This window comes from Cololabis saira, unplaced genomic scaffold, assembly GCF_033807715.1.
Source record: "Cololabis saira isolate AMF1-May2022 unplaced genomic scaffold, fColSai1.1 scf027, whole genome shotgun sequence".
Classification (NCBI taxonomy): domain Eukaryota; kingdom Metazoa; phylum Chordata; class Actinopteri; order Beloniformes; family Belonidae; genus Cololabis; species Cololabis saira.
In genome coordinates, this window is record NW_026906191.1 from 682,501 (window position 1) to 703,869 (window position 21,369).

Below are 21,369 nucleotides of genomic sequence, written 5' to 3' on the forward strand. Positions count from 1 at the left end.
GAGACCGTTCTCTGCTGGTTGAAAAAGCTTACAGCACCTGGTATTCCCAGGCGGTCTCCCATCCAAGTACTAACCAGGCCCGACCCTGCTTAGCTTCCGAGATCAGACGAGATCGGGCGCATCCAGGCTGGTATGGCCGTAAGCAGAAGCTGCAGCTTGAAATACCTCTGATATGGAGTTGAAGATAAGTCATAGAATATAAGTCATTGATTTGTTGGTTTTATTTGTTGGAGTTAAAGAGCCTTAACCATGTGCAAAACACTTTAGGACGTGAGCTGTCGCTCTTACCATGTTGAAATATGTGTGGGTAGATTAAGCGAGAGCGCTCTCTGCTGGTTGAAAAAGCTTACAGCACCTGGTATTCCCAGGCGGTCTCCCATCCAAGTACTAACCAGGCCCGACCCTGCTTAGCTTCCGAGATCAGACGAGATCGGGCACATCCAGGCTGGTATGGCCGTAAGCTGAAGCTGCAGCTTGAAATACTTCTTATATGGAGTTGAAGATAAGTATATAATACAAGTCATTGATTTGTTGGTGATAATAATTTAGAAGCGCTTATTTGTTGGAGTTAAAGTGCCTTAACCATGTGCAAAACACTTTAGGACGTGAGCTGTCGCTGTTACCACGTTGAAATATGTGTGGGTAGATTAAGCGAGAGCGCTCTCTGCTGGTTGAAAAAGCTTACAGCACCTGGTATTCCCAGGCGGTCTCCCATCCAAGTACTAACCAGGCCCGACCCTGCTTAGCTTCCGAGATCAGACGAGATCGGGCGCATCCAGGCTGGTATGGCCGTAAGCTGAAGCTGAAGCTGCAGCTTGAAATACCTCTTATATGGAGTTGAAGATAAGTCATATAATATAAGTCATTGATTTGTTGGTGATAATAATTTAGAAGCGCTTATTTGTTGGAGTTAAAGTGCCTTAACCATGTGAAAAACACTTTTGGACGTGAGCTGTCGCTGTTACCACGTTGAAATATGTGTGGGTAGATTAAGCGAGAGCGTTCTCTGCTGGTTGAAAAAGCTTACAGCACCTGCTATTCCCAGGCGGTCTCCCATCCAAGTACTAACCAGGCCCAACCCTGCTTAGCTTCCGAGATCAGACGAGATCAGGCGCATCCAGGCTGGTATGGCCGTAAGCAGAAGCTGCAGCTTGAAATACCTCTTATATGGAGTTGAAGATAAGTCATAGAATATAAGTCATTGATTTGTTGGTTTTATTTGTTGGAGTTAAAGTGCCTTAACCATGTGCAAAACACTTTAGGACGTGAGCTGTCGCTGTTACCACGTTGAAATATGTTTGGGTAGATTAAGCGAGAGCGCTCTCTGCTGGTTGAAAAAGCTTACAGCACCTGGTATTCCCAGGCGGTCTCCCATCCAAGTACGAACCAGGCCCGACCCTGCTTAGCTTCCGAGATCAGACGAGATCGGGCGCATCCAGGCTGGTATGGCCGTAAGCTGAAGCTGCAGCTTGAAATACTTCTTATATGGAGTTGAAGATAAGTCATATAATACAAGTCATTGATTTGTTGGTGATAATAATTTAGAAGCGCTTATTTGTTGGAGTTAAAGTGCCTTAACCATGTGCAAAACACTTTAGGACGTGAGCTGTCGCTGTTACCACGTTGAAATATGTGTGGGTAGATTAAGCGTGAGCGCTCTCTGCTGGTTGAAAAAGCTTACAGCACCTGGTATTCCCAGGCGGTCTCCCATCCAAGTACTAACAAGGCCCGACCCTGCTTAGCTTCCGAGATCAGACGAGATCGGGCGCATCCAGGCTGGTATGGCCGTAAGCAGAAGCTGCAGCTTGAAATACCTCTTATATGGAGTTGAAGATAAGTCATAGAATATAAGTCATTGATTTGTTGGTTTTATTTGTTGGAGTTAAAGTGCCTTAACCATGTGCAAAACACTTTAGGACGTGAGCTGTCGCTGTTACCACGTTGAAATATGTGTGGCTAGATTTAGCGAGACCGTTCTCTGCTGGTTGAAAAAGCTTACAGCACCTGGTATTCCCAGGCGGTCTCCCATCCAAGTACTAACCAGGCCCGACCCTGCTTAGCTTCCGAGATCAGACGAGATCGGGCGCATCCAGGCTGGTATGGCCGTAAGCAGAAGCTGCAGCTTGAAATACCTCTGATATGGAGTTGAAGATAAGTCATAGAATATAAGTCATTGATTTGTTGGTTTTATTTGTTGGAGTTAAAGAGCCTTAACCATGTGCAAAACACTTTAGGACGTGAGCTGTCGCTCTTACCATGTTGAAATATGTGTGGGTAGATTAAGCGAGAGCGCTCTCTGCTGGTTGAAAAAGCTTACAGCACCTGGTATTCCCAGGCGGTCTCCCATCCAAGTACTAACCAGGCCCGACCCTGCTTAGCTTCCGAGATCAGACGAGATCGAGCACATCCATGCTGGTATGGCCGTAAGCTGAAGCTGCAGCTTGAAATACTTCTTATATGGAGTTGAAGATAAGTATATAATACAAGTCATTGATTTGTTGGTGATAATAATTTAGAAGCGCTTATTTGTTGGAGTTAAAGTGCCTTAACCATGTGCAAAACACTTTAGGACGTGAGCTGTCGCTGTTACCACGTTGAAATATGTGTGGGTAGATTAAGCGAGAGCGCTCTCTGCTGGTTGAAAAAGCTTACAGCACCTGGTATTCCCAGGCGATCTCCCATCCAAGTACTAACCAGGCCCGACCCTGCTTAGCTTCCGAGATCAGACGAGATAGGGCGCATCCAGGCTGGTATGGCCGTAAGCTGAAGCTGAAGCTGCAGCTTGAAATACCTCTTATATGGAGTTGAAGATAAGTCATATAATATAAGTCATTGATTTGTTGGTGATAATAATTTAGAAGCGCTTATTTGTTGGAGTTAAAGTGCCTTAACCATGTGAAAAACACTTTTGGACGTGAGCTGTCGCTGTTACCACGTTGAAATATGTGTGGGTAGATTAAGCGAGAGCGTTCTCTGCTGGTTGAAAAAGCTTACAGCACCTGCTATTCCCAGGCGGTCTCCCATCCAAGTACTAAACAGGCCCAACCCTGCTTAGCTTCCGAGATCAGACATGATCAGGCGCATCCAGGCTGGTATGGCCGTAAGCAGAAGCTGCAGCTTGAAATACCTCTTATATGGAGTTGAAGATAAGTCATAGAATATAAGTCATTGATTTGTTGGTTTTATTTGTTGGAGTTAAAGTGCCTTAACCATGTGCAAAACACTTTAGGACGTGAGCTGTCGCTGTTACCACGTTGAAATATGTGTGGGTAGATTAAGCGAGAGCGCTCTCTGCTGGTTGAAAAAGCTTACAGCACCTGGTATTCCCAGGCGGTCTCCCATCCAAGTACGAACCAGGCCCGACCCTGCTTAGCTTCCGAGATCAGACGAGATCGCACGCATCCAGGCTGGTATGGCCGTAAGCTGAAGCTGCAGCTTGAAATACCTCTTATATGGAGTTGAAGATAAGTCATATAATATAAGTCATTGATTTGTTGGTGATAATAATTTAGAAGCACTTATTTGTTGGAGTTAAAGTGCCTTAACCATGTGCAAAACACTTTAGGACGTGAGCTGTCGCTGTTACCACGTTGAAATATGTGTGGGTAGATTAAGCGAGAGCGCTCTCTGCTGGTTGAAAAAGCTTACAGCACCTGGTATTCCCAGGCGGTCTCCCATCCAAGTACTAACCAGGCCCGACCCTGCTTAGCTTCCGAGATCAGACGAGATCGGGCGCATCCAGGCTGGTATGGCCGTAAGTAGAAGCTGCAGCTTCAAATACCTCTTATATGGAGTTGAAGATAAGTCATAGAATATAAGTCATTGATTTGTTGGTTTAATTTGTTGGAGTTAAAGTGCCTTAACCATGTGCAAAACACTTTAGGACGTGAGCTGTCGCTGTTACCACGTTGAAATATGTGTGGGTAGATTAAGCGAGAGCGTTCTCTGCTGGTTGAAAATGCTTACAGCACCTGGTATTCCCAGGCGGTCTCCCATCCAAGTACTAACGAGGTCCGACCCTGCTTAGCTTCCGAGATCAGACGAGATCGGGCGCATCCAGGCTGGTATGGCCGTAAGCAGAAGCTGCAGCTTGAAATACCTCTTATATGGAGTTGAAGATAAGTCATAGAATATAAGTCATTGATTTGTTGGTTTTATTTGTTGGAGTTAAAGTGCCTTAACCATGTGCAAAACACTTTAGGACGTGAGCTGTCGCTGTTACCACGTTGAAATATGTGTGGCTAGATTAAGCGAGACCGTTCTCTGCTGGTTGAAAAAGCTTACAGCACCTGGTATTCCCAGGCGGTCTCCCATCCAAGTACTAACCAGGCCCGACCCTGCTTAGCTTCCGAGATCAGACGAGATCGGGCGCATCCAGGCTGGTATGGCCGTAAGCAGAAGCTGCAGCTTGAAATACCTCTTATATGGAGTTGAAGATAAGTCATATAATATAAGTCATTGATTTGTTGGTGATAATAATTTAGAAGCGCTTATTTGTTGGAGTTAAAGTGCCTTAACCATGTGCAAAACACTTTAGGGCGTGAGCTGTCGCTGTTACCACGTTGAAATATGTGTGGGTAGATTAAGCGAGAGCGCTCTCTGCTGGTTGAAAATGCTTACAGCACCTGGTATTCCCAGGCGGTCTCCCATCCAAGTACTAACCAGGCCCGACCCTGCTTAGCTTCCGAGATCAGACGAGATCGGACGCATCCAGGATGGTATGGCCGTAAGCTGAAGCTGTAGCTTGAAATACTTCTTATATGGAGTTGAAGATAAGTATATAATACAAGTCATTGATTTGTTGGTGATAATAATTTAGAAGCGCTTATTTGTTGGAGTTAAAGTGCCTTAACCATGTGCAAAACACTTTAGGGCGTGAGCTGTCGCTGTTACCACGTTGAAATATGTGTGGGTAGATTAAGCGAGAGCGCTCTCTGCTGGTTGAAAAAGCTTACAGCACCTGGTATTCCCAGGCGGTCTCCCATCCAAGTACTAACCAGGCCCGACCCTGCTTAGCTTCCGAGATCAGACGAGATCGGGCGCATCTTTTTTTTTTTTTTTTTCTTCTATTATGAAAATGTATACAAGAAAAGTGGTTTACAACATTGTTATACAGTCAAAATCTTCTACCATTTCGTCACAGTATCAAGTCAAAACATTTCCTTTTCCGAAAACATACAACAATCAAATCTCCAAGTAAATTGTCACATGCACAGCGTCGTACCCAAAACCAAAACATACTCCCAAACCAAAGGAAATAGAAACACATTATGATGCCCTCAACATAGGGATTCAAAGAAGAAAGGAAACACGCAAAATAGCTTCCAATGAAGACCCTTCAGATGTGGAGTATCAACTTGTCTCCCTCTGTTACTTCAACCAACTTATTTCCGTCAACAAAAGCATCAACAAAGGCTGTTTTACTATATTTCAAAACCAGATGTAAGTCCTTCTTTAAAATTGATTTGAAAATCACCCAAACATCCACCATCTTTCCTTCAAAGTGGGAGTAGTTTCTCCTCAGCCTGATTGCCAGTCTAGCGTGACTTAAAAGCAGCAGCTTCCACATGACTGTTGTGTGCTGCTGACGCCCCCCCCCCCCCTCTGGTCATCTCGCTGCTGCTTCCACATGACTGTTGTGTGCTGCTGACGCCCCCCCCCCCCCCACCTCTGGTCATCCCGCTGCTGCTTCCACCTGCCTGCTGTGTGCTGTCGACGTCCCTGACTACCCCAGTCTGGCCTTCGGCAGGAGGGTCCCCCCTTATGAGCCTGGTCCTGCTCAAGGTTTCTTCCCTCCTAAAGGGGAGTTTTTCCTTGCCACTGTTTGGCTTAAGGCTTTTCTCCCACTAAGGGAGTTTTTACCTGCCATTGTTTATATAATAATTGCTCGGGGGTTTATGTTTATGTTTATGTTTATGTTTATGTGTATGTTCATGTTCTGGATCTCTGGAAAGCGTCTAGAGACAACATCTGTTGTATTAGACGCTATATAAATAAAATTGAATTGAATTGAATTGAATTAAAACAAAATTGAGCAGGTTGGTATTTATAACTTTGCTTTTAACACTTGTACCAAACAAAAGGAGTTGTTCCCAATGAAATCTATGTATGAATTTACTTCCCCAATGCTCGACCAAAGTGTGTTTCAACCTGTCGAAAAACTGAACCAAACAAGTACAATCCAAAAATAAATGAAAGAAATCTTCCTCCCCGTTCATACACACATCACACATTCTACTCAAATTTTTATTTATTTGATGCAATATTATCTTGGTAAATATCCTATTATGCTTTATTTTAAAATCATTATCTTCACATTCTATACTATTATATTTTATTCTACTACGCCATATGTCATCTATGTTCATTCCCACATATTTCTCCTTCCACATTGTATCCGAGGCAGGCCTCTTTAAGACTTTTTCCAACATTATGCCATATACAATCTTCACCTTCAGTTTACTCAAGCAGATCCTATAATTCTCTCTTTCTATATACAGCTCCGGCCAATCCCCCTCCGTCCTTTTTTCGTCATCACTATTTATCCTCGCTATCCATTCCATGTTCATACTGCTTTTGATTTTATCATATGTATTAATAATAGTTCCTCTTTTAATATCATGATCATCAAAATCAGCATGTCTGATCATATCCACAATTGAATGCTCTGGCAGGAGGCCAGGCATTACCTCATACATTATGTTTTTAACTTGTCTTATCCCAGCTCTAAAAAAGATAGCATTATAGAGTGTGTTATCATGATTTAACATTTTGTTATTTAAGAAGATGGGGTTATTGATAACCATATTTATATCTGTGCAGTCATAGTCTATCTGTGGCAAAAATGCAGCCCAGGCACTGAACACCTCCCTATAGAACTCCGGGATGCCTTCGTGCATATGTTTTTTTAAAGCCATCAAGAGACCATATTCTTCGCACTTCCCAGCCTTATGTATATATTGCCTGAAGAAACGTTTCCACGCATAATCTACCTTATCATACAAATATTTAACAATCGTCTTTATCCTAATTGCCTTCTTTTTTATTTCAATATTTACCAACTTAAGCCCTCCCTCCTCATACCCAGCCATTAATGTCTGGTGAGATATTCTCACTCCCTTACCATCCCAAAGAAAAAGAGAAATGATAGAGTTTAACTCTTTCACCACCCACTCCGGCATATCTATAGTCGCTATAAAATGTATCAGTTTTGACATCAGCAAAGCATTTATTATAATAATCTTGCCTTTTAGTTTCAAGCTTCTTAATTTCCAATAATTAATTGTTCTTTTTATTCTATTTATTACCCCTGTCCACGTATAATCTCTGGCTGCCTTCTCATTCACTCCTAGATAAATCCCCAATACTTTGATCTGGTCTTCTGCTATTTTAAAGTTGAGTTTGCACCGGTTATTATTGTCCTTACCCACTTATAGAATTTCCGATTTCCCTATGTTAATTTTCGCCCCAGACGCTCTGCCATAAATCTCAATATGGTTTATTACCTCTTGTACACTGTCTGCATTCTGAACTGTTATTGTTGTATCATCTGCGTATTGCAACATGGTAACCCTCCCTCCTCCCGGTAGTTCAATCCCCCTAATGTTATTGTTACTATTTATGAACGTTGCTAAGGGTTCAACAGATAAACTATATAGGAGGGAGGACATGGGACATCCCTGCCTAACAGAACGCTGTAATGGAAAAGTGTTTGTTAGGAACCCATTGCACTTGACTTGGCTCTTTGCGTTTTTGTATAGTAATTCAACCCACGTAATCATTCTACTTCCAAACCCAAACCGTTTTAAAGTGCTGAGGAGAAAATTGTGATTTACTCGGTCAAAAGCTTTATTTAGGTCGACCCCCAAAACAATCCCTCCTTCTCCGTTCGTGTTCATATGATGAATTACATCTCTAACTGTTATTATGGTGTCGCTGATGTCCCTACCCGGTATCCCATATGCCTGTGTCGGTGCCACAATTGTATTTATTATTTTCCCGATTCTACTGCCCAACACTTTTGCCAATATTTTGTAGTCTGTGTTTAGCAGACTGATGGGTCTGAAGTTTTCTAATTTGAGTTTGCTACCTTTATTTTTATATATGATCGTGATGATGCTGAGTGTCATGGAATGAGGTACTTGCTGTGTTCTTTCAATATTCTGTATTACAGTCACCAAGATGGGGGCTAAAAAATCAATGAACTCTTTATAGAACTCGTAGGTCAGGCCATCGGAGCCGGGGCTCTTATTGGACTTTCCACCCATTATAGCTTCCATCACTTCCTGAGTCGTTATATCCCTGTCGCAGCAATCAGCATGCTCACTGGAGAGCTTTGCGGACACAGTGTCAAGTATTCTTTTCATGCACTCATCATCATTTTCCTCCTCCGTAAAGAGGCATCTGTAATAGTCTTCAACCACACTGCAGATTTCCGTAATGTCATTCACCCGATCACCATTATCTTTTTCAAGTTCATCTATATAATTCTTTTCTTGTTTCTGTCTTTCCATTCCCAGAAAGAAAGCTGTGTTTTTTTCCCCCTCCACAGCGTATCTGGCTTTGCTTCGAATAATAGCGCCATCACAATCTTCTACTTCATATGTATGGAGCGTATGTTTTAACTTCAATAAGTTGTCCACTTTCCAACCGGCATCATTATCTGCCCTCTCTAGTTCAGTATCTATTAATAGTTTTATTTCTTTTACCCTTCTCTTTTTATATGCATTCTTGTGTTTAGCATATTTAAGGCTTATTGCCTTAATTCCTTTTTTAACTTGTTCCCACCATCGACCCGTATCATCTAACATGCCTTGATTGTCGGACATGGCTTTTAAATATTCTCGTATCCTATGTTTATATTTATTATCCCTAAGCAAGCTATTATTAAGGCACCATACTCCCCCACCCCTCCCTCTTTCCCCTACTTTTATCGTCCCCATGAGGTTTGCGTGGTCACTTATGGTATTAAAATTATATGTTAGTGTGCCGACATAGTTCATTATACTTTTCGCTACTAGACACATATCAATTCTACTTTGCTTTAATACACCCAATACCACCTGTCGTCGGGAGAACTCCCTCTTATCAGGGTTTTCCCACCTCCATTTATCTATAATATCATACATCCCATTCAGCATCAGCAGCTTCCTCCTAGATGCATCAGTCCCAAACATAGTGTTTTTTGATGCATCTAGTCTATCTAACCAGACATTCATATCCCCTATAATGATACAGTTTCCCGTGTAGCAAGGCTCAAGACTATCGAAAAAAAGATTCCTGTCCTTCTCTATGTTGGGGGCATAAACACAAAATAACTTAAAGAAAACCTTCTGCACATAAAATTCGATCCCCACCACTCTTCCCTCTGTGTCCATGTGGCACTGTTTCACATTGGATGCTGTATTTCTTTTGAAAAGTATTGCCACCCCCCTTGCAGTCGTAGTTCCGTTACTATAAAAAAGAAGCCCTGGCCAAAATTTCCTTACCATTTTCACCACCTCCTCATCCCATCGTGTTTCTTGCAGACATATGATGTCTGTGCTACATAAATTGATCACCCTTTGTAACTTATTTCCTGTTCTCAAGCCATTGGCGTTTAGAGAAGAAAAACTTAACGTCATGATGAAAAAAAGAAAAAGAGAAATGAACAAAACTCAAGCAAAATATATAGACAAGAACCCATAAACACTATTTTTTCACACTTAACCCCTTCTTCACTTTCGCCTTCCTCTTCAATTTGTTAATAAATACCGCACTGAGATCTGTGTCCTCCCCCTCAGAAGATTCAAGTGATACCTGGGAGTCATCAGCTGGTTCACTTCCTGCCAGGTTCTCATCCCTCACAGGTACAGAACTAGAGGAAAGACCCCCTCTGGTCCTGACTCCGCTGCCGGCTCTACCTCTTCCCCTCGTCAGGACCCCCCCCGTGCGATCACTGCCGACTCTGGCGCCTGCCGAATGAGGGGATCTGTCCCTGGGGCGAGTGGCATGGACATCGGGTGGTGGAACCACAACCACCTCCCCCCCAATATTCTCCTCCACCGACGAGCCGATTCCCTCCATCATCACTTCGTCCATGCTGCTCCCGATACCCACGTCCTCCATGGACTGATGGGGCGCAGCTGCGCTGCGGCTCACCTCCAGCCTTCCGACCGCCTCCGGCTCCGCAGTCTGGGGGCCACGCCCATCCTCCGTCTCCACTCCCTCAGCCAGCAGCTTCTCCCTCTCCTGCTCCCTCTCGGCCGGTGACGGGGTCTCCTCCCGTTCATCTCCGTCCCCTGCCAGTGCTTCCCTCATCTCCTCTTCCACCTCCTCCTCCTCATCAACTTCTGCATGGAACTCCTCCACGCACTCCCTCGCAAAGTGTCCTTGTTTCAGGCATTTATAGCAGTGGAAGTCCGGACACTCCCTCATAATGTGTCCCGGTTGGATGCACAGTCTACACACTTTAACTTGTTTGTCATGGATCACTCTAAAGTGATCCATGCCCTGTAATGTTTCGAACTTTGTGGAGTAAGGCAGCGATGATACTCCCTAGGGGAATCTCACTCTGACAAAGCGAGTGCCTTCCGCGATGTCAGTCCCAGGCCACACCCTCCTCTTTATAGGGGAGACGGCAGACACACCCCAAAGTGCCAGTTTGTCCAGAATTTCTCCGTCCGTGATGTAAACTGGCAACGACATGAATGATACCACCATCTCGATGTTGTTTATCTCTCTGGCGGTGATCGTATTGTTTCCGACTCTCAAACCCTCCATTAATCTTTCTTTCCCAGCCGCATCTTTCATAGTCAGTTCGTACTTCCGGGGCGTCTTGAACCTGCACCCAATTACTATTCCGCATTTCTCTTTTGTTATCCTCAGCAAATCCATTGTCGAAAGTTTGTCCTCCCCCTCTATTTCCACCTCAATAGTCAGATCCTTCTCATAGGTTCGGTCGACCTTCTCATTGTCTGCATTCCGTTTGCCATTGTTCAAAGCCATGTCGTCCGTCCGTTACAAACTCCCCCCAAACAGCGAAGCTGCTGGGGGGGGGGGAGGTGGTTCCTCCACTCTCTTTTCAGGAGGTTTGTGGCCTGATCTTTCCTTCTCCTTCCTCCACCACGTGCTCCCTGGTGTCTTGCTCAAACAAACTGCCACGTCACACTTCCTGCACAAACAGGAAGTCAGAGCGCATCCAGGCTGGTATGGCCGTTAGCAGAAGTTGCAGCTTGAAATACCTCTTATATGGAGTTGAAGATAAGTCATATAATATAAGTCATTGATTTGTTGGTGATAATAATTTAGAAGCGCTTATTTGTTGGAGTTAAAGTGCCTTAACCATGTGCAAAACACTTTAGGACGTGAGCTGTCGCTGTTACCACGTTGAAATATGTGTGGGTAGATTAAGCGAGAGCGCTCTCTGCTGGTTGAAAAAGCTTACAGCACCTGGTATTCCCAGGCGGTCTCCCATCCAAGTACTAACCAGGCCCTACCTTGCTTAGCTTCCGAGATCAGACGAGATCGAGCGCATCCAGGCTGGTATGGCCGTAAGCTGAAGTTGCAGCTTGAAATACCTCTTATATGGAGTTGAAGATAAGTCATATAATATAAGTCATTGATTTGTTGGTTTTATTTGTTGGAGTTAAAGTGCCTTAACCATGTGCAAAACACTTTAGGACGTGAGCTGTCGCTGTTAGCACGTTGAAATATGTGTGGCTAGATTAAGCGAGACCGTTCTCTGCTGGTTGAAAAAGCTTACAGCACCTGGTATTCCCAGGCGGTCTCCCATCCAAGTACTAACCAGGCCCGACCCTGCTTAGCTTCCGAGATCAGACAAGATCGGGCGCATCCAGGCTGGTATGGCCGTAAGCAGAAGCTGCAGCTTGAAATACCTCTGATATGGAGTTGAAGATAAGTCATAGAATATAAGTAATTGATTTGTTGGTTTTATTTGTTGGAGTTAAAGTGCCTTAACCATGTGCAAAACACTTTAGGACGTGAGCTGTCGCTGTTACCACGTTGAAATATGTGTGGGTAGATTAAGCGTGAGCGCTCTCTGCTGGTTGAAAAAGCTTACAGCACCTGGTATTCCCAGGCGGTCTCCCATCCAAGTACTAACAAGGCCCGACCCTGCTTAGCTTCCGAGATCAGACGAGATCGGGCGCATCCAGGCTGGTATGGCCGTAAGCAGAAGCTGCAGCTTGAAATACCTCTTATATGGAGTTGAAGATAAGTCATAGAATATAAGTAATTGATTTGTTGGTTTTATTTGTTGGAGTTAAAGTGCCTTAACCATGTGCAAAACACTTTAGGACGTGAGCTGTCGCTGTTACCACGTTGAAATATGTGTGGGTAGATTAAGCGTGAGCGCTCTCTGCTGGTTGAAAAAGCTTACAGCACCTGGTATTCCCAGGCGGTCTCCCATCCAAGTACTAACCAGGCCCGACCCTGCTTAGCTTCCGAGATCAGACGAGATCGGGCGCATCCAGGCTGGTATGGCCGTAAGCTGAAACTGCAGCTTGAAATACCTCTTATATGGAGTTGAAGATAATCATAGAATATAAGTCATTGATTTGTTGGTTTTATTTGTTGGAGTTAAAGTGGCTTAACCATGTGCAAAACACTTTAGGACGTGAGCTGTCGCTGTTACCACGTTGAAATATGTGTGGGTAGATTAAGCGAGAGCGCTCTCTGCTGGTTGAAAAAGCTTACAGCACCTGGTATTCCCAGGCGGTCTCCCATCCAAGTCCTAACCAGGCCCGACCCTGCTTAGCTTCCGAGATCAGACGAGATCGGGCGCATCCAGGCTGGTATGGCCGTAAGCTGAAGCTGCAGCTTGAAATACCTCTTATATGGAATTGAAGATAAGTCATATAATATAAGTCATTGATTTGTTGGTGATAATAATTTAGAAGCGCATATTTGTTGGAGTTAAAGTGTCTTAACCATGTGAAAAACACTTTAGGACGTGAGCTGTCGCTGTTACCACGTTGAAATATGTGTGGGTAGATTAAGCGAGAGCGCTCTCTGCTGGTTGAAAAAGCTTACAGCACCTGGTATTCCCAGGCGGTCTCCCATCCAAGTACTAACCAGGCCCGACCCTGCTTAGCTTCCGAGATCAGACGAGATCGGGCGCATCCAGGCTGGTATGGCCGTAAGCAGAAGCTGCAGCTTGAAATACCTCTTATATGGAGTTGAAGATAAGTCATATAATATAAGTCATTGATTTGTTGGTGATAATAATTTAGAAGCGCTTATTTGTTGGAGTTAAAGTGCCTTAACCATGTGCAAAACACTTTAGGACGTGAGCTGTCGCTGTTACCACGTTGAAATATGTGTGGCTAGATTAAGCGAGAGCGTTCTCTGCTGGTTGAAAAAGCTTACAGCACCTGGTATTCCCAGGCCGTCTCCCATCCAAGTACTAACCAGGCCCGACCCTACTTAGCTTCCGAGATCAGACGAGATCGGTCGCATCCAGGCTGGTATGGCCGTAAGCAGAAGCTGCAGCTTGAAATACCTCTTATATGGAGTTGAAGATAAGTCATAGCATATAAGTCATTGATTTGTTGGTTTTATTTGTTGGAGTTAAAGTGCCTTAACCATGTGCAAAACCCTTTAGGACGTGAGCTGTCGCTGTTACCACGTTGAAATATGTGTGGGTAGATTAAGCGAGAGCGCTCTCTGCAGGTTGAAAAAGCTTACAGCACCTGGTATTCCCAGTCGGTCTCCCATCCAAGTACTAACCAGGCCCGACCCTGCTTAGCTTCCGAGATCAGACGAGATCGGGCGCATCCAGGCTGGTATGGCCATAAGCAGAAGCTGCAGCTTGAAATACCTCTTATATGGAGTTGAAGATAAGTCATAGAATATAAGTCATTGATTTGTTGGTGATAATAATTTAGAAGCGCTTATTTGTTGGAGTTAACGTGCCTTAACCATGTGAAAAACACTTTAGGACGTGAGCTGTTGCTGTTACCACATTGAAATATGTGTGGCTAGATTAAGCGAGAGCGTTCTCTGCTGGTTGAAAAAGCTTACAGCACCTGGTATTCCCAGGCGGTCCCCCATCCAAGTACTAACCAGGCTCAAACCTGCTTAGCTTCCGAGATCAGACAAGATCGGGCACATCCAGGCTGGTATGGCCGTAAGCAGAAGCTGCAGCTTGAAATACCTCTTATATGGAGTTGAAGATAAGTCATAGCATATAAGTAATTGATTTGTTGGTTTTATTTGTTGGAGTTAAAGTGCCTTAACCATGTGCAAAACACTTTAGGACGTGAGCTGTCGCTGTTACCACGTTGAAATATGTGTGGGTAGATTAAGCGAGAGCGCTCTCTGCAGGTTGAAAAAGCTTACAGCACCTGGTATTCCCAGGCGGTCTCCCATCCAAGTACTAACCAGGCCCGACCCTGCTTAGCTTCCGAGATCAGACGAGATCGGGCGCATCCAGGCTGGTATGGCCGTAAGCAGAAGCTGCAGCTTGAAATACCTCTTATATGGAGTTGAAGATAAGTCATATAATATGAGTCATTGATTTGTTGGTGATAATAATTTAGAAGCGCTTATTTGTTGGAGTTAAAGTGGCTTAACCATGTGCAAAACACTTTAGGACGTGAGCTGTCGCTGTTACCACGTTGAAATATGTGTGGGTAGATTAAGCGAGAGCGCTCTCTGCTGGTTGGAAAAGCTTACAGCACCTGGTATTCCCAGGCGGTCCCCCATCCAAGTACTAACCAGGCCCGACCCTGCTTAGCTTCCGAGATCAGACGAGATCGGGCGCATCCAGGCTGGTATGGCCGTAAGCAGAAGCTGCAGCTTGAAATACCTCTTATATGGAGTTGAAGATAAGTCATAGAATATAAGTCATTGATTTGTTGGTTTTATTTGTTGGAGTTAAAGTGCCTTAACCATGTGCAAAAACACTTTAGGACGTGAGCTGTCGCTGTTACCACGTTGAAATATGTGTGGGTAGATTAAGCGAGAGCGCTCTCTGCTGGTTGAAAATGCTTACAGCACCTGGTATTCCCAGGCGGTCTCCCATCAAAGTACTAACCAGGCCCGACCCTGCTTAGCTTCCGAGATCAGACGAGATCGGGCGCATCCAGGCTGGTATGGCCGTAAGCTGAAACTGCAGCTTGAAATACCTCTTATATGGAGTTGAAGATAATCATAGAATATAAGTAATTGATTTGTTGGTTTTATTTGTTGGAGTTAAAGTGCCTTAACCATGTGCAAAACACTTTAGGACGTGAGCTGTCGCTGTTACCACGTTGAAATATGTGTGGGTAGATTAAGCGAGAGCGCTCTCTGCTGGTTGAAAAAGCTTACAGCACCTGGTATTCCCAGGCGGTCTCCCATCCAAGTACTAACCAGGCCCTACCTTGCTTAGCTTCCGAGATCAGACGAGATCGAGCGCATCCAGGCTGGTATGGCCGTAAGCTGAAGTTGCAGCTTGAAATACCTCTTATATGGAGTTGAAGATAAGTCATATAATATAAGTCATTGATTTGTTGGTTTTATTTGTTGGAGTTAAAGTGCCTTAACCATGTGCAAAACACTTTAGGACGTGAGCTGTCGCTGTTAGCACGTTGAAATATGTGTGGCTAGATTAAGCGAGACCGTTCTCTGCTGGTTGAAAAAGCTTACAGCACCTGGTATTCCCAGGCGGTCTCCCATCCAAGTACTAACCAGGCCCGACCCTGCTTAGCTTCCGAGATCAGACGAGATCGGGCGCATCCAGGCTGGTATGGCCGTAAGCTGAAACTGCAGCTTGAAATACCTCTTATATGGAGTTGAAGATAATCATAGAATATAAGTCATTGATTTGTTGGTTTTATTTGTTGGAGTTAAAGTGCCTTAACCATGTGCAAAACACTTTTGGACGTGAGCTGTCGCTGTTACTAAGTTGAAATATGTGTGGGTAGATTAAGCGAGAGCGCTCTCTGCTGGTTGAAAATGCTTACAGCACCTGGTATTCCCAGGCGGTCTCCCATCCAAGTACTAACCAGGCCCGACCTTGCTTAGCTTCCGAGATCAGACGAGATCGGGCGCATCCAGGCTGGTATGGCCGTAAGCAGAAGCTGCTGTTTCAAATACCTCTTATATGGAGTTGAAGATAAGTCATATAATATAAGTCATTGATCTGTTGGTGATAATAATTTAGAAGCGCTTATTTGTTGGAGTTAAAGTGGCTTAACCATGTGCAAAACACTTTAGGACGTGAGCTGTCGCTGTTACCACGTTGAAATATGTGTGGGTAGATTAAGCGAGAGCGCTCTCTGCTGGTTGAAAAAGCTTACAGCACCTGGTATTCCCAGGCGGTCTCCCATCCAAGTCCTAACCAGGCCCGACCCTGCTTAGCTTCCGAGATCAGACGAGATCGGGCGCATCCAGGCTGGTATGGCCGTAAGCTGAAGCTGCAGCTTGAAATACCTCTTATATGGAATTGAAGATAAGTCATATAATATAAGTCATTGATTTGTTGGTGATAATAATTTAGAAGCGCATATTTGTTGGAGTTAAAGTGTCTTAACCATGTGAAAAACACTTTAGGACGTGAGCTGTCGCTGTTACCACGTTGAAATATGTGTGGGTAGATTAAGCGAGAGCGCTCTCTGCTGGTTGAAAAAGCTTACAGCACCTGGTATTCCCAGGCGGTCTCCCATCCAAGTACTAACCAGGCCCGACCCTGCTTAGCTTCCGAGATCAGACGAGATCGGGCGCATCCAGGCTGGTATGGCCGTAAGCAGAAGCTGCAGCTTGAAATACCTCTTATATGGAGTTGAAGATAAGTCATATAATATAAGTCATTGATTTGTTGGTGATAATAATTTAGAAGCGCTTATTTGTTGGAGTTAAAGTGCCTTAACCATGTGCAAAACACTTTAGGACGTGAGCTGTCGCTGTTACCACGTTGAAATATGTGTGGCTAGATTAAGCGAGAGCGTTCTCTGCTGGTTGAAAAAGCTTACAGCACCTGGTATTCCCAGGCCGTCTCCCATCCAAGTACTAACCAGGCCCGACCCTACTTAGCTTCCGAGATCAGACGAGATCGGTCGCATCCAGGCTGGTATGGCCGTAAGCAGAAGCTGCAGCTTGAAATACCTCTTATATGGAGTTGAAGATAAGTCATAGCATATAAGTCATTGATTTGTTGGTTTTATTTGTTGGAGTTAAAGTGCCTTAACCATGTGCAAAACCCTTTAGGACGTGAGCTGTCGCTGTTACCACGTTGAAATATGTGTGGGTAGATTAAGCGAGAGCGCTCTCTGCAGGTTGAAAAAGCTTACAGCACCTGGTATTCCCAGTCGGTCTCCCATCCAAGTACTAACCAGGCCCGACCCTGCTTAGCTTCCGAGATCAGACGAGATCGGGCGCATCCAGGCTGGTATGGCCATAAGCAGAAGCTGCAGCTTGAAATACCTCTTATATGGAGTTGAAGATAAGTCATAGAATATAAGTCATTGATTTGTTGGTGATAATAGTTTAGAAGCGCTTATTTGTTGGAGTTAACGTGCCTTAACCATGTGAAAAACACTTTAGGACGTGAGCTGTTGCTGTTACCACATTGAAATATGTGTGGCTAGATTAAGCGAGAGCGTTCTCTGCTGGTTGAAAAAGCTTACAGCACCTGGTATTCCCAGGCGGTCCCCCATCCAAGTACTAACCAGGCTCAAACCTGCTTAGCTTCCGAGACCAGACAAGATCGGGCACATCCAGGCTGGTATGGCCGTAAGCAGAAGCTGCAGCTTGAAATACCTCTTATATGGAGTTGAAGATAAGTCATAGCATATAAGTCATTGATTTGTTGGTTTTATTTGTTGGAGTTAAAGTGCCTTAACCATGTGCAAAACACTTTAGGACGTGAGCTGTCGCTGTTACCACGTTGAAATATGTGTGGGTAGATTAAGCGAGAGCGCTCTCTGCAGGTTGAAAAAGCTTACAGCACCTGGTATTCCCAGGCGGTCTCCCATCCAAGTACTAACCAGGCCCGACCCTGCTTAGCTTCCGAGATCAGACGAGATCGGGCGCATCCAGGCTGGTATGGCCGTAAGCAGAAGCTGCAGCTTGAAATACCTCTTATATGGAGTTGAAGATAAGTCATATAATATGAGTCATTGATTTGTTGGTGATAATAATTTAGAAGCGCTTATTTGTTGGAGTTAAAGTGGCTTAACCATGTGCAAAACACTTTAGGACGTGAGCTGTCGCTGTTACCACGTTGAAATATGTGTGGGTAGATTAAGCGAGAGCGCTCTCTGCTGGTTGGAAAAGCTTACAGCACCTGGTATTCCCAGGCGGTCCCCCATCCAAGTACTAACCAGGCCCGACCCTGCTTAGCTTCCGAGATCAGACGAGATCGGGCGCATCCAGGCTGGTATGGCCGTAAGCAGAAGCTGCAGCTTGAAATAGCTCTTATATGGAGTTGAAGATAAGTCATAGAAAATAAGTCATTGATTTGTTGGTTTTATTTGTTGGAGTTAAAGTGCCTTAACCATGTGCAAAAACACTTTAGGACGTGAGCTGTCGCTGTTACCACGTTGAAATATGTGTGGGTAGATTAAGCGAGAGCGCTCTCTGCTGGTTGAAAATGCTTACAGCACCTGGTATTCCCAGGCGGTCTCCCATCAAAGTACTAACCAGGCCCGACCCTGCTTAGCTTCCGAGATCAGACGAGATCGGGCGCATCCAGGCTGGTATGGCCGTAAGCTGAAACTGCAGCTTGAAATACCTCTTATATGGAGTTGAAGATAATATTGGAATATAAGTCATTGATTTGTTGGTTTTATTTGTTGGAGTTAAAGTGCCTTAACCATGTGCAAAACACTTTAGGACGTGAGCTGTCGCTGTTACCACGTTGAAATATGTGTGGGTAGATTAAGCGAGAGCGCTCTCTGCTGGTTGAAAAAGCTTACAGCACCTGGTATTCCCAGGCGGTCTCCCATCCAAGTACTAACCAGGCCCTACCTTGCTTAGCTTCCGAGATCAGACGAGATCGAGCGCATCCAGGCTGGTATGGCCGTAAGCTGAAGTTGCAGCTTGAAATACCTCTTATATGGAGTTGAAGATAAGTCATATAATATAAGTCATTGATTTGTTGGTTTTATTTGTTGGAGTTAAAGTGCCTTAACCATGTGCAAAACACTTTAGGACGTGAGCTGTCGCTGTTAGCACGTTGAAATATGTGTGGCTAGATTAAGCGAGACCGTTCTCTGCTGGTTGAAAAAGCTTACAGCACCTGGTATTCCCAGGCGGTCTCCCATCCAAGTACTAACCAGGCCCGACCCTGCTTAGCTTCCGAGATCAGACAAGATCGGGCGCATCCAGGCTGGTATGGCCGTAAGCAGAAGCTGCAGCTTGAAATACCTCTGATATGGAGTTGAAGATAAGTCATAGAATATAAGTAATTGATTTGTTGGTTTTATTTGTTGGAGTTAAAGTGCCTTAACCATGTGCAAAACACTTTAGGACGTGAGCTGTCGCTGTTACCACGTTGAAATATGTGTGGGTAGATTAAGCGTGAGCGCTCTCTGCTGGTTGAAAAAGCTTACAGCACCTGGTATTCCCAGGCGGTCTCCCATCCAAGTACTAACAAGGCCCGACCCTGCTTAGCTTCCGAGATCAGACGAGATCGGGCGCATCCAGGCTGGTATGGCCGTAAGCAGAAGCTGCAGCTTGAAATACCTCTTATATGGAGTTGAAGATAAGTCATAGAATATAAGTCATTGATTTGTTGGTTTTATTTGTTGGAGTTAAAGTGCCTTAACCATGTGCAAAACACTTTAGGACATGAGCTGTCGCTGTTACCACGTTGAAATATGTGTGGGTAGATTAAGCGAGAGCGCTCTCTGCTGGTTGGAAAAGCTTACAGCACCTGGTATTCCCAGGCGGTCCCCCATCCAAGTACTAACCAGGCCCGACCCTGCTTAGCTTCCGAGATCAGACGAGATCGGGCGCATCCAGGCTGGTATGGCCGTAAGCAGAAGCTGCAGCTTGAAATACCTCTTATATGGAGTTGAAGATAAGTCATAGAATATAAGTCATTGATTTGTTGGTTTTATTTGTTGGAGTTAAAGTGCCTTAACCATGTGCAAAACACTTTAGGACGTGAGCTGTCGCTGTTACCACGTTGAAATATGTGTGGGTAGATTAAGCGAGAGCGCTCTCTGCTGGTTGAAAATGCTTACAGCACCTGGTATTCCCAGGCGGTCTCCCATCCAAGTACTAACCAGGCCCGACCCTGCTTAGCTTCCGAGATCAGACGAGATCGGGCGCATCCAGGCTGGTATGGCCGTAAGCTGAAACTGCAGCTTGAAATACCTCTTATATGGAGTTGAAGATAATCATAGAATATAAGTCATTGATTTGTTGGTTTTATTTGTTGGAGTTAAAGTGCCTTAACCATGTGCAAAACACTTTTGGACGTGAGCTGTCGCTGTTACTAAGTTGAAATATGTGTGGGTAGATTAAGCGAGAGCGCTCTCTGCTGGTTGAAAAAGCTTACAGCACCTGGTATTCCCAGGCGGTCTCCCATCCAAGTACTAACCAGGCCCGACCCCGCTTAGCTTCCGAGATCAGACGAGATCGGGCGCATCCAGGCTGGTATGGGTGTAAGCAGAAGCTGCAGCTTGAAATACCTCTTATATGGAGTTGAAGATAAGTCATAGAATATAAGTCATTGATTTGTTGGTTTTATTTGTTGGAGTTAAAGTGCCTTAACCATGTGCAAAACACTTTAGGACGTGAGCTGTCGCTGTTACCACGTTGAAATATGTGTGGGTAGATTAAGCGAGAGCGCTCTCTGCTGGTTGAAAAAGCTTACAGCACCTGGTATTCCCAGGCGGTCTCCCATCCAAGTACTAACCAGGCCCGACCCTGCTTAGCTTCCAAGATCAGACGAGATCGGGCGCATCCAGGCTGGTATGGCCGTAAGCTGAAGCTGCAGCTTGAAATACCTCTTATATGGAGTTGAAGATAAGTCATATAATATAAGTCATTGATTTGTTGGTGATAATAATTTACAAGCGCTTATTTGTTGGAGTTAAAGTGCCTTAACCATGTGCAAAACACTTTAGGACGTGAGCTGTCGCTGTTACCACGTTGAAATATGTGTGGGTAGATTAAGCGAGAGCGCTCTCTGCTGGTTGAAAAAGCTTACAGCACCTGGTATTCCCAGGCGGTCTCCCATCCAAGTCCTAACCAGGCCCGACCCTGCTTAGCTTCCGAGATCAGACGAGATCGGGCGCATCCAGGCTGGTATGGCCGTAAGCTGAAGCTGCAGCTTGAAATACCTCTTATATGGAGTTGAAGATAAGTCATATAATATAAGTCATTGATTTGTTGGTGATAATAATTTAGAAGCGCATATTTGTTGGAGTTAAAGTG

General features: G+C 44.7%; 46 non-coding genes across 46 annotated transcripts; all 46 read right to left on the bottom strand.

Moving 5' to 3' along the window:
- Window positions 1-25: 25 nt before the first annotated feature.
- LOC133427208 (5S ribosomal RNA) lies at window positions 26-144 on the bottom strand. Its single transcript, XR_009772461.1, has one exon. It is a non-coding gene; the product is annotated as a 5S ribosomal RNA (ribosomal RNA).
- A 199-nt stretch (window positions 145-343) lies between these two features.
- On the bottom strand, window positions 344-462 carry LOC133427125 (5S ribosomal RNA). The gene has a single exon (XR_009772380.1). It is a non-coding gene; the product is annotated as a 5S ribosomal RNA (ribosomal RNA).
- Window positions 463-678: 216 nt separating this feature from the next.
- Window positions 679-797, bottom strand: LOC133427219 (5S ribosomal RNA). Its single transcript, XR_009772472.1, has one exon. It is a non-coding gene; the product is annotated as a 5S ribosomal RNA (ribosomal RNA).
- A 223-nt stretch (window positions 798-1,020) lies between these two features.
- On the bottom strand, window positions 1,021-1,139 carry LOC133427223 (5S ribosomal RNA). Its single transcript, XR_009772476.1, has one exon. It is a non-coding gene; the product is annotated as a 5S ribosomal RNA (ribosomal RNA).
- A 199-nt stretch (window positions 1,140-1,338) lies between these two features.
- LOC133427153 (5S ribosomal RNA) lies at window positions 1,339-1,457 on the bottom strand. Its single transcript, XR_009772407.1, has one exon. It is a non-coding gene; the product is annotated as a 5S ribosomal RNA (ribosomal RNA).
- A 217-nt stretch (window positions 1,458-1,674) lies between these two features.
- Window positions 1,675-1,793, bottom strand: LOC133427255 (5S ribosomal RNA). Its single transcript, XR_009772506.1, has one exon. It is a non-coding gene; the product is annotated as a 5S ribosomal RNA (ribosomal RNA).
- Window positions 1,794-1,992: 199 nt separating this feature from the next.
- Window positions 1,993-2,111, bottom strand: LOC133427231 (5S ribosomal RNA). The gene has a single exon (XR_009772483.1). It is a non-coding gene; the product is annotated as a 5S ribosomal RNA (ribosomal RNA).
- Window positions 2,112-2,310: 199 nt separating this feature from the next.
- LOC133427341 (5S ribosomal RNA) lies at window positions 2,311-2,429 on the bottom strand. The gene has a single exon (XR_009772591.1). It is a non-coding gene; the product is annotated as a 5S ribosomal RNA (ribosomal RNA).
- Window positions 2,430-2,645: 216 nt separating this feature from the next.
- Window positions 2,646-2,764, bottom strand: LOC133427359 (5S ribosomal RNA). The gene has a single exon (XR_009772607.1). It is a non-coding gene; the product is annotated as a 5S ribosomal RNA (ribosomal RNA).
- A 223-nt stretch (window positions 2,765-2,987) lies between these two features.
- Window positions 2,988-3,106, bottom strand: LOC133427318 (5S ribosomal RNA). The gene has a single exon (XR_009772569.1). It is a non-coding gene; the product is annotated as a 5S ribosomal RNA (ribosomal RNA).
- Window positions 3,107-3,305: 199 nt separating this feature from the next.
- Window positions 3,306-3,424, bottom strand: LOC133427367 (5S ribosomal RNA). The gene has a single exon (XR_009772615.1). It is a non-coding gene; the product is annotated as a 5S ribosomal RNA (ribosomal RNA).
- A 217-nt stretch (window positions 3,425-3,641) lies between these two features.
- On the bottom strand, window positions 3,642-3,760 carry LOC133427138 (5S ribosomal RNA). Its single transcript, XR_009772392.1, has one exon. It is a non-coding gene; the product is annotated as a 5S ribosomal RNA (ribosomal RNA).
- Window positions 3,761-3,959: 199 nt separating this feature from the next.
- On the bottom strand, window positions 3,960-4,078 carry LOC133427358 (5S ribosomal RNA). Its single transcript, XR_009772606.1, has one exon. It is a non-coding gene; the product is annotated as a 5S ribosomal RNA (ribosomal RNA).
- A 199-nt stretch (window positions 4,079-4,277) lies between these two features.
- Window positions 4,278-4,396, bottom strand: LOC133427243 (5S ribosomal RNA). The gene has a single exon (XR_009772494.1). It is a non-coding gene; the product is annotated as a 5S ribosomal RNA (ribosomal RNA).
- A 217-nt stretch (window positions 4,397-4,613) lies between these two features.
- On the bottom strand, window positions 4,614-4,732 carry LOC133427110 (5S ribosomal RNA). Its single transcript, XR_009772366.1, has one exon. It is a non-coding gene; the product is annotated as a 5S ribosomal RNA (ribosomal RNA).
- A 6,686-nt stretch (window positions 4,733-11,418) lies between these two features.
- LOC133427225 (5S ribosomal RNA) lies at window positions 11,419-11,537 on the bottom strand. Its single transcript, XR_009772477.1, has one exon. It is a non-coding gene; the product is annotated as a 5S ribosomal RNA (ribosomal RNA).
- Window positions 11,538-11,736: 199 nt separating this feature from the next.
- On the bottom strand, window positions 11,737-11,855 carry LOC133427201 (5S ribosomal RNA). Its single transcript, XR_009772454.1, has one exon. It is a non-coding gene; the product is annotated as a 5S ribosomal RNA (ribosomal RNA).
- A 199-nt stretch (window positions 11,856-12,054) lies between these two features.
- On the bottom strand, window positions 12,055-12,173 carry LOC133427256 (5S ribosomal RNA). Its single transcript, XR_009772507.1, has one exon. It is a non-coding gene; the product is annotated as a 5S ribosomal RNA (ribosomal RNA).
- A 199-nt stretch (window positions 12,174-12,372) lies between these two features.
- On the bottom strand, window positions 12,373-12,491 carry LOC133427254 (5S ribosomal RNA). The gene has a single exon (XR_009772505.1). It is a non-coding gene; the product is annotated as a 5S ribosomal RNA (ribosomal RNA).
- Window positions 12,492-12,689: 198 nt separating this feature from the next.
- On the bottom strand, window positions 12,690-12,808 carry LOC133427305 (5S ribosomal RNA). Its single transcript, XR_009772556.1, has one exon. It is a non-coding gene; the product is annotated as a 5S ribosomal RNA (ribosomal RNA).
- Window positions 12,809-13,025: 217 nt separating this feature from the next.
- Window positions 13,026-13,144, bottom strand: LOC133427265 (5S ribosomal RNA). Its single transcript, XR_009772516.1, has one exon. It is a non-coding gene; the product is annotated as a 5S ribosomal RNA (ribosomal RNA).
- Window positions 13,145-13,361: 217 nt separating this feature from the next.
- On the bottom strand, window positions 13,362-13,480 carry LOC133427378 (5S ribosomal RNA). The gene has a single exon (XR_009772625.1). It is a non-coding gene; the product is annotated as a 5S ribosomal RNA (ribosomal RNA).
- Window positions 13,481-13,679: 199 nt separating this feature from the next.
- Window positions 13,680-13,798, bottom strand: LOC133427188 (5S ribosomal RNA). Its single transcript, XR_009772441.1, has one exon. It is a non-coding gene; the product is annotated as a 5S ribosomal RNA (ribosomal RNA).
- A 217-nt stretch (window positions 13,799-14,015) lies between these two features.
- Window positions 14,016-14,134, bottom strand: LOC133427323 (5S ribosomal RNA). The gene has a single exon (XR_009772574.1). It is a non-coding gene; the product is annotated as a 5S ribosomal RNA (ribosomal RNA).
- Window positions 14,135-14,333: 199 nt separating this feature from the next.
- LOC133427276 (5S ribosomal RNA) lies at window positions 14,334-14,452 on the bottom strand. The gene has a single exon (XR_009772527.1). It is a non-coding gene; the product is annotated as a 5S ribosomal RNA (ribosomal RNA).
- Window positions 14,453-14,669: 217 nt separating this feature from the next.
- Window positions 14,670-14,788, bottom strand: LOC133427061 (5S ribosomal RNA). Its single transcript, XR_009772319.1, has one exon. It is a non-coding gene; the product is annotated as a 5S ribosomal RNA (ribosomal RNA).
- A 200-nt stretch (window positions 14,789-14,988) lies between these two features.
- Window positions 14,989-15,107, bottom strand: LOC133427111 (5S ribosomal RNA). The gene has a single exon (XR_009772367.1). It is a non-coding gene; the product is annotated as a 5S ribosomal RNA (ribosomal RNA).
- Window positions 15,108-15,305: 198 nt separating this feature from the next.
- On the bottom strand, window positions 15,306-15,424 carry LOC133427226 (5S ribosomal RNA). The gene has a single exon (XR_009772478.1). It is a non-coding gene; the product is annotated as a 5S ribosomal RNA (ribosomal RNA).
- Window positions 15,425-15,623: 199 nt separating this feature from the next.
- Window positions 15,624-15,742, bottom strand: LOC133427288 (5S ribosomal RNA). The gene has a single exon (XR_009772539.1). It is a non-coding gene; the product is annotated as a 5S ribosomal RNA (ribosomal RNA).
- A 198-nt stretch (window positions 15,743-15,940) lies between these two features.
- Window positions 15,941-16,059, bottom strand: LOC133427217 (5S ribosomal RNA). The gene has a single exon (XR_009772470.1). It is a non-coding gene; the product is annotated as a 5S ribosomal RNA (ribosomal RNA).
- A 217-nt stretch (window positions 16,060-16,276) lies between these two features.
- LOC133427306 (5S ribosomal RNA) lies at window positions 16,277-16,395 on the bottom strand. The gene has a single exon (XR_009772557.1). It is a non-coding gene; the product is annotated as a 5S ribosomal RNA (ribosomal RNA).
- Window positions 16,396-16,612: 217 nt separating this feature from the next.
- On the bottom strand, window positions 16,613-16,731 carry LOC133427299 (5S ribosomal RNA). The gene has a single exon (XR_009772550.1). It is a non-coding gene; the product is annotated as a 5S ribosomal RNA (ribosomal RNA).
- A 217-nt stretch (window positions 16,732-16,948) lies between these two features.
- LOC133427379 (5S ribosomal RNA) lies at window positions 16,949-17,067 on the bottom strand. The gene has a single exon (XR_009772626.1). It is a non-coding gene; the product is annotated as a 5S ribosomal RNA (ribosomal RNA).
- Window positions 17,068-17,266: 199 nt separating this feature from the next.
- On the bottom strand, window positions 17,267-17,385 carry LOC133427189 (5S ribosomal RNA). The gene has a single exon (XR_009772442.1). It is a non-coding gene; the product is annotated as a 5S ribosomal RNA (ribosomal RNA).
- Window positions 17,386-17,602: 217 nt separating this feature from the next.
- LOC133427362 (5S ribosomal RNA) lies at window positions 17,603-17,721 on the bottom strand. Its single transcript, XR_009772610.1, has one exon. It is a non-coding gene; the product is annotated as a 5S ribosomal RNA (ribosomal RNA).
- A 199-nt stretch (window positions 17,722-17,920) lies between these two features.
- Window positions 17,921-18,039, bottom strand: LOC133427310 (5S ribosomal RNA). The gene has a single exon (XR_009772561.1). It is a non-coding gene; the product is annotated as a 5S ribosomal RNA (ribosomal RNA).
- A 217-nt stretch (window positions 18,040-18,256) lies between these two features.
- Window positions 18,257-18,375, bottom strand: LOC133427062 (5S ribosomal RNA). Its single transcript, XR_009772320.1, has one exon. It is a non-coding gene; the product is annotated as a 5S ribosomal RNA (ribosomal RNA).
- A 200-nt stretch (window positions 18,376-18,575) lies between these two features.
- LOC133427112 (5S ribosomal RNA) lies at window positions 18,576-18,694 on the bottom strand. Its single transcript, XR_009772368.1, has one exon. It is a non-coding gene; the product is annotated as a 5S ribosomal RNA (ribosomal RNA).
- A 198-nt stretch (window positions 18,695-18,892) lies between these two features.
- On the bottom strand, window positions 18,893-19,011 carry LOC133427227 (5S ribosomal RNA). Its single transcript, XR_009772479.1, has one exon. It is a non-coding gene; the product is annotated as a 5S ribosomal RNA (ribosomal RNA).
- Window positions 19,012-19,210: 199 nt separating this feature from the next.
- LOC133427202 (5S ribosomal RNA) lies at window positions 19,211-19,329 on the bottom strand. Its single transcript, XR_009772455.1, has one exon. It is a non-coding gene; the product is annotated as a 5S ribosomal RNA (ribosomal RNA).
- Window positions 19,330-19,528: 199 nt separating this feature from the next.
- On the bottom strand, window positions 19,529-19,647 carry LOC133427257 (5S ribosomal RNA). The gene has a single exon (XR_009772508.1). It is a non-coding gene; the product is annotated as a 5S ribosomal RNA (ribosomal RNA).
- Window positions 19,648-19,846: 199 nt separating this feature from the next.
- On the bottom strand, window positions 19,847-19,965 carry LOC133427063 (5S ribosomal RNA). The gene has a single exon (XR_009772321.1). It is a non-coding gene; the product is annotated as a 5S ribosomal RNA (ribosomal RNA).
- A 199-nt stretch (window positions 19,966-20,164) lies between these two features.
- On the bottom strand, window positions 20,165-20,283 carry LOC133427083 (5S ribosomal RNA). Its single transcript, XR_009772340.1, has one exon. It is a non-coding gene; the product is annotated as a 5S ribosomal RNA (ribosomal RNA).
- Window positions 20,284-20,481: 198 nt separating this feature from the next.
- LOC133427295 (5S ribosomal RNA) lies at window positions 20,482-20,600 on the bottom strand. The gene has a single exon (XR_009772546.1). It is a non-coding gene; the product is annotated as a 5S ribosomal RNA (ribosomal RNA).
- A 199-nt stretch (window positions 20,601-20,799) lies between these two features.
- On the bottom strand, window positions 20,800-20,918 carry LOC133427155 (5S ribosomal RNA). Its single transcript, XR_009772409.1, has one exon. It is a non-coding gene; the product is annotated as a 5S ribosomal RNA (ribosomal RNA).
- A 217-nt stretch (window positions 20,919-21,135) lies between these two features.
- Window positions 21,136-21,254, bottom strand: LOC133427307 (5S ribosomal RNA). Its single transcript, XR_009772558.1, has one exon. It is a non-coding gene; the product is annotated as a 5S ribosomal RNA (ribosomal RNA).
- Between the last annotated feature and the right edge of the window lie 115 nt (window positions 21,255-21,369).